Below are 12,549 nucleotides of genomic sequence, written 5' to 3' on the forward strand. Positions count from 1 at the left end.
ATTCACATTTGCAACATGGATGATTTTCTCGTAGTCTGCCATATTTTGCCATTTCTGTCCCCAAGGTGTCAATGAATTCCACCAAGTCTTAAAAGAAAGCCCAAAAGAATCACTTTTACACTATGAACATTTTACATTTTTACAAAGTCTTGCTGCAGAGATAAAAAGCCTTTAAAGTTTGTTTATAAAACAGTCTTTGGAAGCAAATGGCAGTCCATGTCACGTGATCATTTTTTTTCCTTCCTTCAACTGTTACCAGCTGTCATTTCCTTCAAAGCAAGGTGGGGGGTTCTCTGCTTAATTAAAGGTTTTAATGCTCCTTCACACTTCACAGGTTAGTGTCCCAGGACTTCTATTGTCCCAGCCTGGAGCACAGACGAATGTCTGATGAGCATGTGAACTTACTTTGTCCTGGCCCATTCAAAGTTTTTCAAGCTAGCAATTATCACTTTCGTGTCCTGGAAGTTTATGGTGTGTCTCCCTTCCAAGGGGGAAGTTTCAGGGCTGGCACTTGGAATAACAGTTTTTTTGGAACTTGCAAATTCAGCCCATGGCCCTCATTACAAGTCAGGCGTTAAGGGTTTAACGGCGCCATCGGCGCCGTTAACCCTTAACGCCTGATTCACACTTTAACGTCTGCTTTTTGCAGGCATTAAAGTCCAAGGCGCTAAGCGACCTTGGTGCTAATTACGGCACCGTGATTTACGGTGCCGTAATTAGTGCCTTCCCCATCCCCATTATGCCCTATGGGGCAAAAATGGGAATGGGGAAGGGCAAATGGTGAATGGAGAATTACCACTCCACTCACCTTGGAATGGGCGGTAATTCCGCCATCCACCATGGCGGAATCCGGCATGGACCATGGTGCTAATAGCACCATGGTCCACCGCCTGACTTGTAATGAGGGCCCATGTGTTTTAAATCTTTATTTTCTTGTTTTGGGTCCGGAATTAAAACAACCCTGTGAAATAAAAATAGCCCCTATATGTATTTTCACAAGCCACAACCCCCTTCACATTGCTAGGTAATGGCAGGCTTTCCTTCAACAGTTTACCTTTTAAATGGGCCTTTTTCTCCTTTAGTTTTATAAAAGCCCATTTTTACACATGTTTTGAAAACTGCTAGCATTTCCTTTCAAATTTGATTTTTGCCTTCCCAGTATTGCATTGCAGCCATAGTTAGTTTCTTGTACACAACAGTCTGTATAAGGGAAAGGTCTCCTGGAATGGACATGTGCACAGAGCTATGATTTCTTTTGCATGCTTCATTCCTTTGACACTTTATAGCACAAAATAAAGTGTTTCCCGTGCACAGCAGAAAGTGAAGTATCTTGTTGATTTCTCTCAAAGGTGGTTTGACAGGGCCTGTCATTCAGGGATTATGCCTGGTTTTGGTGAGGCACAATAAAATATCCTGCGCATGGCAGGGCCTTTTTAATCACTGTAGTTTAAGACAGAACAGATGAATTAGCATCAAAGCAGCATTTTTAAAGGATGAAAATGTTTCATTTTGAAGGGGAATTTTGGGTTTTCAGCAAAGCAGTGCTGCCTTTTCATTTTATTCCCTTTATATGTTTCAGAACACACTGGCACGCTCCTTCGGTGTTTCCCTTTGTTCCATCTTGCCTGAAGTGTGCTAGGCAGGATGGTGCAGACATCTTTTGTTGCTGCAAAAACACAGTTTAGAGGTCCTGGTGCGCACAGGAGCCAGCGCAGCCATTTGCTGTTTCTTGCACACATGCTGCTTGGTGATGTGGTGAAATACTGTTGAGTGGGTCAATATATTCCATAAGGCAACCGTATCAAAATACCCTCGAACTGAAGTGGTAGGTAGAATGAAGTCTGCAGACACCATCGGACATCGAAGAACTTATAGTGAAGTCTGACAGGTGTAAACTCACGTCATGAAAAGAAGAGACGAGGACGCATTGAAACGATATGCGAATACTCAAAGAATGAAAATGTAACTGACATAACAAAGTAAAGGAACAAAGAAATCATATATACTGAAAAGATAAGTAAGAAGAGATGCAGTAAATCTATATACACAAAAACACAAGGTAGATGAGACATACAGAAGCTTGCTACAGTAGAAAATATAATGCGGGTAAAGCACCCATGATAAGAAGATGGACATCGGTTTTATATAATAGTAAGCTGAAAATCCCAAGGAGAGAGACTAAGGCTGCAGAGCTTCAGAGCTGGCAGGCACTGGAATAGAAATTCATGCAAGAACAAAGAATATTTGTTTGACTAAGGATCAAGGAGGACACAGTAAGAAGCTACTGCAAAGTACAAAGGGAGTCGACGAGGATAAGCCATGGAGGTAAGACATATTCCTCTTAGATTAAGCAAAGTAGTAAACATTTGCGAGTACCAAGTGTTGGACAATTAAAAGTGAAGAAAGCATATGCAAGAAGGAGCAACCAAGTCTCCAGAGGCCAAAGAGAGTAATAGCACTGAGTATAATTTAATCAAATAGCACTAAATAGGCATACATAATTGGCAAATCATGGTCTCCTCAAGATGTGATGCAAGTCCAGATAACAAGGCCTATTCATAATTCTTTAGATGAATATAGCAATGTGCCCTCACTCCCTTAAATGTTCTGGAGAAGAGAACAGTCAGCAAAGTCAATTACAGAGAAGAGGTCTTGGCTTAGGGCCTAACTGATGAGAGCTGGTAAGGCTTATTGGCCGAGTGGGTAGTTGTCTGACGTTGTTCCCCGCACCTGGGTTTAGTTTTGCTTACGTGCTGCTAACGAGCCGAATGTCCAAGGTTGGAAGAGGATGCCCTGTGCAATAATGCAGAAGCCAATCCGCTGCTGTTATTCTACTATTATCTGTATTATATGTAGAGGTTGTTCTAGGCATGCCTGCCTACAAGATAACGGGCAGCCAATAATGTTAATAACACCTAAATAAGCTATAGGTATCTACGTTCCCTTAACCAATCCCTCCATCCGATAGATTTTTACTATTTGCCACATAGGATGACGTCATAGCTGATGCATATTGAGGTTTAAAGCCATTGTGTAATGGAAATGTATTTTGAGAGTGAGCATGCTGTGATTTGTTATGCTTGCAAGATTTCCCTGCTTTATTGAACTGATAATAAAGTAGTACTTTATCATATTCTTTGAGTCTGTCCGGTTATTTAGGCCCGTAATTAGTTGTTATGGTAATCCCGTCCAGCACTTGATACGCTCCAGGTGCTACTGCACAGACCTGCCTCAGTGCTGGTGTTCCACATTTTCTTGCATCCTCATCCATAAGTGGCAGACCTGCCTCAGTGCTGGTTCTCTATGTCTTCTTGCATCCTCAGGCTTCAGTGATAGAAATTCTTGAGTGTTGGTCATCGGCGTGGCTTGCAACCTGAGTCTTCCTTGAGAGACTTGTCAAAGTGCTGGCCCTCCACAAGGTCATACAGCCTTAAGCTATTGAGAGAGACAAATGCCAAAGGACTGTTCTCCCACGTGTTCTTCCAGCCTCTGGCTTCACTAAGAGACCTTCCGCGGTGCTGGGCCTCCGTGTATTATTGAACCGTGAGTCTTCAGTGAGAGACATGCCTTATTGCTGGTCCTCCACATGGTCATACAGCCACAATCTACAGAGAGAGACATGCCTAAGAGCGGGTCCCTTGCGTGTTCTCCCGGCCTCTGGCAATTGTGAATGGCCTTCTTTGGGGATGTTGTTCATGCTCTTTGGGTTTTGGGTTTCAGTGAGAGGAACTCTTCTTGTTCTGTCCCCAAGCTCTACCCTACATGGATTTAAGTGAATGATAATCCTCCAAGATGGTTTTTCGGGCTCCATTGAGAAGATGTTGTGGTGCTTGCCCTCTTGTTCTTCTACCTCCAGATTCCATGAAGGCCTCTCTCAGACAGGTCCTCTAGCTCCTCTTGCCTTGGAGTAGATGCATATCAGACTTAAAGGCCGATTCATGGAATAATTAGCGCGGCGCAAGTGGGCAAAAACGTGCGAATCGCAGTGGAATAGCGAAAATCGCAGTGCAAGTGCGAAAATCGCACGAAAAGCAGCGCACGTCGATTCATGGAAGGCCGTGCGCGAGAAAACCAGCGGATGTGCGATAAAAAAGTGCGCGGCGCACGTTGGCGCACGTTGGCGCACAGGCCATCTAACAGCGTGTGCCAGGTCACAGCGAAAATCGCACAGGCCACAGCGAAATTCGCACATAGCGCGGCGCACGCAACAAAAGTAGGCGGAACACGGGCGTAACACTCGGAATGGGGAACAGCTTGCCAAAACGTGGGCGTCACGGGGGAAGTACAGGGCACAAGTGCGCGGAACGCCCACACGCTCGCCTACAACACGTATTCATGGAATAGAATAGGGGAAAAAAGCGCACGCTCAAACCAGCGCACAGGCACAAACACGACCGCCACAAGAAAGGAGGCGGTAGCGTCTCTGCGGCTGTAAGAAATGTGCGCCAAAAGGTGCACCAACAAATAGCACCTATATACTGCCATGATGAATGTCCCATACTGTGGCCCTCCAGGAAAAATGACGTGCAAAGGGGTACCCACAAACACGGACACCCGCTGACAAAAAATACGTGTGCATGTATACCGGGGTGCGCGGGAAGTGTCACACGCGATTTGCAGGGTACGTGCATCACAGGGGTTCGCGTGAAGTTATTCACGCGATCGGGCCTGGGGGAGCGGGTTTACGTGTATTTCAGGGGTTCGCGTGAAGTTCCTCACGCGATCGGGCCTGGGGGAGCGGGCTACGTGTATTTCAGGGGTTCGCGTGAAGTTCCTCACGCGATCGGGCCTGGGGGAGCGGGCTACGTGTATTACAGGGGTTCGCGTGAAGTTCCTCACGCGATCGGGCCTGGGGGAGCGGGCTACGTGTATTACAGGGGTTCGCGTGAAGTTCCTCACGCGATCGTGCCTGGGGGAGCGTGCTACGTGTATTACAGGGGTGCGTGGGAAGTTCCACACGCGAATAGCCTGGGCGCGTGAATTTGAGGGGTGCGCGGGAAGTCCCACACGCGAATAGCCTGGGCGCGTGAATTTGAGGGGTGCGCGGGAAGTTCCACACGCGAATAGCCTGGGCGCGTGTATTTCAGGGGTGCGCGGGAAGTTCCACACGCGAATAGCCTGGGCGCGTGTATTTCAGGGGTGCGCGGGGAGTTCCACACGCGAATAGCCTGGGCGCGTGTATTTCAGGGGTGCGCGGGAAGTTCCACACGCAAATAGCCTGGGCGCATGTATTTCAGGGGTGCGCGGGAAGTTCCACACGCGAATAGCCTGGGGGCGTGTATTTCAGGGGTGCGCGGGAAGTTTTACACGCGAATAGCCTGAGCGCGTGTATTTCAGGGGTGCGCGGGAAGTTTTACACGCGATTTCTGCAAGGTACGTGTATTTCAGGGGTGCCGGGGAGTCCCACATGTGATTTGACAGTGTGGGTCCTCCCAGGTGTACCCTGTACACCCTCCACGGCCCCTGCAGGCAGCCCACACCACAGGGGACTACCCTGCATCCCTGGTCATGTCCCGCAGGCAGCCCACCCAACATGGGCATGCCCCCAGCAAAGGCACATGTCTCCTTGAACTAATGAACACCAACACATGTCCCCTTGCACCCCCACCCCCAGCACTGTGGGGCACCTGCCAGCAGGCCCCCACCCATGTCCAACTCATGTCCCCCACCACCCCCACCCCCCAGCACTGTGGGGCACCTGCCAGTAGGCCCCCACCCATGTCCAACTCATGTCTCCCACCACCCCCACCCCCCAGCAGTGCAGGGGCAGCCTCCACCAGGCCCCCACTCATGTCACCCACCACCCCCACCCCCCAGCCACCAGGGTCACCCTCCACCAGGCCCCCACGCATGTCTCCCACCACCCCCACACCCCAGCAGTGCAGGGGCACCCTCCACCAGGCCCCACTCATGTCACCCACCACCCCCACCCCCCAGCCACCAGGGTCAGCCTCCACCAGGCCCCCACTCATGTCTCCCACCACCCCCACACCCCAGCAGTGCAGGGGCAGCCTCCACCAGGCCCCCACTCATGTCACCCACCACCCCCACCCCCCAGCCACCAGGGGCACCCTCCACCAGGGCCCCACTCATGTCTCCCACCACCCCCACACCCCAGCAGTGCAGGGGCACCCTCCACCAGGCCCCCACTCATGTCTCCCACCACCCCCACACCCCAGCAGTGCAGGGGCAGCCTCCACCAGGCCCCCACTCATGTCACCCACCACCCCCACCCCCCAGCGACCAGGGGCACCCTCCACCAGGCCCCCACTCATGTCTCCCACCACCCCACACCCCAGCAGTGCAGGGGCAGCCTCCACCAGGCCCCCACTCATGTCTCCCACCATCCCCACACCCCAGCAGTGCAGGGTCACCCTCTACCAGGCCCCCACTCATGTCTCCCACCACCCCCACACCCCAGCAGTGCAGGGTCACCCTCCACCAGGCCCCCACTCATGTCTCCCACCACCCCCACACCCCAGCAGTGCAGGGTCACCCTCCACCAGGCCCCCACTCATGTCTCCCACCACCCCCACCCCCCAGCAGTGCAGGGGCAGCCTCCACCAGGCCCCCACTCATGTCCCCTATCACCCCCACCCCCCAGCCACCAGGGTCACCCTCCACCAGGCCCCCACTCATGTCTCCCACCACCCCCACACCCCAGCAGTGCAGGGGCACCCTCCACCAGGCCCCACTCATGTCACCCACCACCCCCACCCCCCAGCAGTGCAGGGGCAGCCTCCACCAAGCCCCCACTCATGTCTCCCACCACCCCCACACCCCAGCAGTGCAGGGGCAGCCTCCACCAGGCCCCCACTCATGTCTCCCACCACCCCCACACCCCAGCAGTGCAGGGGCAGCCTCCACCAGGCCCCCACTCATGTCACCCACCACCCCCACCCCCCCAGCGACCAGGGGCACCCTCCACCAGGCCCCCACTCATGTCTCCCACCACCCCCACACCCCAGCAGTGCAGGGTCACCCTCCACCAGGCCCCCACTCATGTCTCCCACCACCCCCACACCCCAGCAGTGCAGGGTCACCCTCCACCAGGCCCCCACTCATGTCTCCCACCACCCCCACACCCCAGCAGTGCAGGGGCACCCTCCACCAGGCCCCCACTCATGTCCCCTATCACCCCCACCCCCCAGCCACCAGGGTCACCCTCCACCAGGCCCCCACTCATGTCTCCCACCACCCCCACACCCCAGCAGTGCAGGGGCACCCTCCACCAGGCCCCACTCATGTCACCCACCACCCCCACCCCCCAGCCACCAGGGTCAGCCTCCACCAGGCCCCCACTCATGTCTCCCACCACCCCCACACCCCAGCAGTGCAGGGGCAGCCTCCACCAGGCCCCCACTCATGTCACCCACCACCCCACCCCCCAGCCACCAGGGGCACCCTCCACCAGGGCCCCACTCATGTCTCCCACCGCCCCCACACCCCAGCAGTGCAGGGGCAGCCTCCACCAGGCCCCCACTCATGTCTCCCACCACCCCCACACCCCAGCAGTACAGGGGCAGCCTCCACCAGGCCCCCACTCATGTCACCCACCACCCCCACCCCCCCAGCGACCAGGGGCACCCTCCACCAGGCCCCCACTCATGTCTCCCACCACCCCCACACCCCAGCAGTGCAGGGTCACCCTCCACCAGGCCCCCACTCATGTCTCCCACCACCCCCACACCCCAGCAGTGCAGGGTCACCCTCCACCAGGCCCCCACTCATGTCTCCCACCACCCCCACACCCCAGCAGTGCAGGGGCACCCTCCACCAGGCCCCCACTCATGTCCCCTATCACCCCCACCCCCCAGCCACCAGGGTCACCCTCCACCAGGCCCCCACTCATGTCTCCCACCACCCCCACACCCCAGCAGTGCAGGGGCACCCTCCACCAGGCCCCACTCATGTCACCCACCACCCCCACCCCCCAGCCACCAGGGTCAGCCTCCACCAGGCCCCCACTCATGTCTCCCACCACCCCCACACCCCAGCAGTGCAGGGGCAGCCTCCACCAGGCCCCCACTCATGTCACCCACCACCCCACCCCCCAGCCACCAGGGGCACCCTCCACCAGGGCCCCACTCATGTCTCCCACCGCCCCCACACCCCAGCAGTGCAGGGGCACCCTCCACCAGGCCCCCACTCATGTCTCCCACCACCCCCACACCCCAGCAGTGCAGGGGCACCCTCCACCAGGCACCCACTCATGTCGAACCACCACCCCCACCCCCCCAGTCACCAGGGGCAGCCTCCACCAGGCCCCCACCCATGTCCCCCTGCCCACAGGTCCTGACGATACACAATCATGGCAGTAATGGGCAGCATACCCAGCACAAACACCCAGGCAAGGATTGCATCCACCCACATAGTGAATGCAATTACATGACACAACCCCAATGGCAAGTATGTAAATGAACACATGTCCGTCACACACACATACACAATGGCTGCAAGTGAATGTCAAAACCCATATCATGACATGTATGAAACCAAAGACAAAATAACACAAGTGGAAGTAAAAATTAAAAATGTATTAAAGATTAAAAATAAGTAAACAAATAAAACATACAACTATGTGAATAACAAAATAAATGGTCCATGTTGGAGAACAAAAGTAAAAATCAAAAAACGAAAAAGGAATACAAAAACAAATGTTGACCAAAGCAATATCAAGTAGAAGCAAAAGAATGAAAAACCATTTCCACATGGTGAACACAATAATGAAATAAAGAAAATGTTCCTTCAAAAAACAAACTAAATACAGGAATGTACCAGGGTCCATGAGCCCAACACCATAAAGGAAACCTACTACTACCTAATGAAAAAAATATATACAAAAAAGTGGCCATTGTCCGAGTGGTCCAAAATAATAAAAACAAATAAAGGAAACCTAACACTAACTAACTATATAACTATATACAAAGGCAGCGGGCAAGTCCTGCGGCTCACTTGTTGATGTTGCTGGCCAGGGCATCATCGAACTCCATGTCGATGTCCTGGAGGCGGGACTCTGTCCTGGCCCCGAGGTCTCGCAGGGATAACCCCATGTCCAGCTCAAACTCCCTGCGAGCTTCCTCGAGGCACTCAGCCCGCCTCAACGCCCGACGCATGGAGAACTCCGCCCTGACCATGGCGAGCCGCTCCTCTTCCGCCCGCTGCCGCTCCGCACCTATCCGCTGGACCAACTGCTCCCACACGGAAGACACCACCATCCCAGGGTTGCCCTGCCCTCCGGCCGATGCCTGCCCCTCTGATCTTGATGGCCCCGAGCCATGATGCCTCCCACGTCGAGCCCGCTGCTGCCTCCGACGCCACTGCCTCTGCCAGCACGACGGCATCCAGGCTGATGGAAACCACCGACGCCGTCGTGCACGTGCCCTGCCTGATGATGCTGTCACATCTTCCATCTGCTGGGGTCCAGTTGCTGTGTTGTCCACCCCTGCTGGACCTCCTACTCCCGACTGTGGCAGGGATGGGATCCCCACCGAGCTGGCTGCATTGGTCGGGGCAGGTCCACAGGGGGCCCTGGTGGCATCTGGGCTGGAAGACGGCAAGGAGAACGACTGGTGGATAGCCTGCACAGAGGAGGAGAGGGCCGCCACATTGGCCAACACATGCAGGAAACCCCCGAACATGGCTGATCCCAATTGGGCCACGTCGGCACGGTGCACTTCGTGATGACGTGCGTGCTCCTCCCGGGAAGCACGCACGGCATCACGAATCACAGCCGTGCGCATCGCGACCCCAATCAGGACCTTCTCCGCACGGCCAGGGGTTCCCACGTCCGCAGGTGGAGGGGAGTCAGGTGACATGGACATCCCCCTCTACCTGCGGACGGGCCTGGGACGGGGCATCCCTGCTGGTGCATGGTGGTGCACTCACAGGGTCAGGGACAGCGACATGCACAGGCCCCTCCACGGTGACCTGTGCTGCCTCCTGCCCCTGGCCCTGGACTGCACCACTTGCACCAGCAGGGATGCCCCCACCAGGCCCCATGTGTGCCCCAGTGGCGGCCTCCTCCTCCTCTGTGCAAACCACCAACCTGGATGGCTCCTCACCGTCTCCCACCGTAGCAGGCCCCTGTGGGGGCTCACCCACCCCTTCCGCTGCAGCCGTGGGGGCATCCCCGCCGCCTTGCTCCACAGCGCCGTCTCCGCCCTCTTCTTCACTAGCCGCTGCGTAGAGGGAGACAAAGAACACAAGCATCAGGGCACTGTACAATGGTCCCCTAGACAGGAAGCAATAGCAGATGAGCACCACTGTCAAAGTACACTTCCATCATGTCCCTCCACAACACATGGGTCAGTCCAGGCAAAACACACACAGTAACAGGCATGGTGCATGCCATGGACATTTCCATGCATGTCCAATGGACTCTTGAAACATTCAATGATATGTAACTCACATGCATCATGGCTCATGCCTATCACATGCACACACTTCACCTCAGTCACATCCATCTGGCCCCAAACACACCAAACACAGCGGATACAAGGGTAATTTGGCTGCTTCACTGAATCTGTGCATTGTCACACACATGTGTCATGCATCCATGGCATGCACAAGTCACAGACACGCAGGTCAGGCACACAGACATGGCTACCATATATGTACCTGGCATCAGCACCCATCCCTCACCCCCACCCATGTCCAGGTACAGAGACTGGCATGCTCTCATGTTCAAAATCTGCATAGGGCTCCCCATGCGGCATTTGAACACATGCAACAACCATGTGGGTCACACATCACTGGTCGCACATGCATTACCATGATGTCCCTGCACACATACATGCATACATGGCCTATGGCACACATACAGGCAAGTATCATAGAACCAGCACACCGCAACATGCCCTGTCTCACACAGTAATGCTTGGACACTTACCGCTCAACTCCAGACGGGTCTCCCTCTCAAGGATCTGGGCGTGGAGCGCTGGGCGTACGCGTTCCAGGACCCTCATCTGGATGGAACTCATGCGGCCCCGGCCCCCCTCCACGAGGCGCCGGGCCTTCACAAGGGTCCTGGACCTGAAGTCCTCCCAGCGCTTCTTGATCTTCAGGACGTCGCGGGTTGCCACCCCCTCCGCGTTGATGGCAACCACACAGTCGGCCCAGATCCTCTGCCGTCCTTCCTTGCTGGCGCGGGACGATCCAAAGAGGGCATCATACTGCCCCAGGACATGCTCCACCAGGACACCAACTTCGGTGGCAGTGAAGCTGGTGCCCCTCTGCCCCTCTGGCCTGGGGTTGCCACTGGTGCCAGATGTGGAAGTGCCCGACATGGCAACCCCAGAGGCAGGTGTGGGTGGGCAACTGGGTCCTGGGGCTGGGCTGTGGAGCGATGTAATCCCAGTCGGGAGTCTTCAGTTCCAGCAGGGGTGGACACAGCAACTGGACCCCTGCAGATGGCTGATGTGCAGGCACCAAATGGCAGGGCACGGTGGCAGCAGGCAGGCAGGCAGGCAGGCAGCAGCAGATGGCACGTGGGAGGCTGCTCGGGGCACTGGGGGGCAGTAACTCGGCCTTCTGGGCAGGAGCGTGGTCTTCCGTGTGTTTTCACGTGGCCAGCTTGATACGGAGTGATTTGGCATGTGAAAATCCTGCACGTCAGCGTGAAATCCGAGGAAAGGCCCTTAGCGCGTAAGCGCGTCAGCACGCATACGCGATTCTATTGGACCAGAGTCCCTCAGCGCGTAAGCGCGTCTGTGACGTGACCCGCACGGGTGTTCCCCACTCAGCACGTGATGACGGGGCACACGTGGAAATACTGCACGTCAGAGTGTCATCGCGTGTAATTGGACAAAAGTGCGCGTACACGCGATTGGCCTATGTACGTGTATTTAATGGGTGCGCGGGCACTTACACACGCAAGTACGTCAGCGAACCTGTATCCCGTGGTGCATGTGGGAACTGGATTCCAGGGGTGCGCGGGTCACACGCTGTATCCCGTGGTGCATGTGAATTTCCACACGCTATTGGACTGGGAACTGGATTCCAGGGGTGCGCGGGTCACACGCTGTATCCCGTGGTGCGTGTGAATTTCCACACGCTATTGGACTGGGAACTGGATTCCAGGGGTGCGCGGGTCACACGCTGTATCCCGTGGTGCGTGTGAATTTCCACACGCTATTGGACTGGGAACTGGATTCCAGGGGTGCGCGGGTCACACGCTGTATCCCGTGGTGCGTGTGATTTTCCACACGCTATCGGACTGGGAACTGGATTCCAGGGGTGCGCGGGTCACACGCTCGCCTAGAACACGCGCAAAGCATAAATTTGCGGACTTTAACAATAACAAGCTCAGACGCCAGGATGAACATACCGTTCCTAGCAGCAGTGGCAGTGGGCTACCAAAGGAGGAGGAGGAGGATAGTCAGGGCCAGAATATTCACACCCAGAACCAGCCTTTTCGGGATGCCTGATGACCAGGTGTATGGGAGGTACAGGTTTCCACCACACATTATACTGGACCTGGTGAGTGAGTGGGAGGATGACCTCACATCACCCACCCTGTGCTCCCAAGCACTCAGCCCCCTGGAGAAG

The sequence above is a fragment of the Ambystoma mexicanum genome, chromosome 1p (assembly GCF_040938575.1).
Source record: "Ambystoma mexicanum isolate Mex_15411 chromosome 1p, UKY_AmexF1_1, whole genome shotgun sequence".
NCBI classification, from domain to species: Eukaryota; Metazoa; Chordata; class Amphibia; order Caudata; family Ambystomatidae; genus Ambystoma; species Ambystoma mexicanum.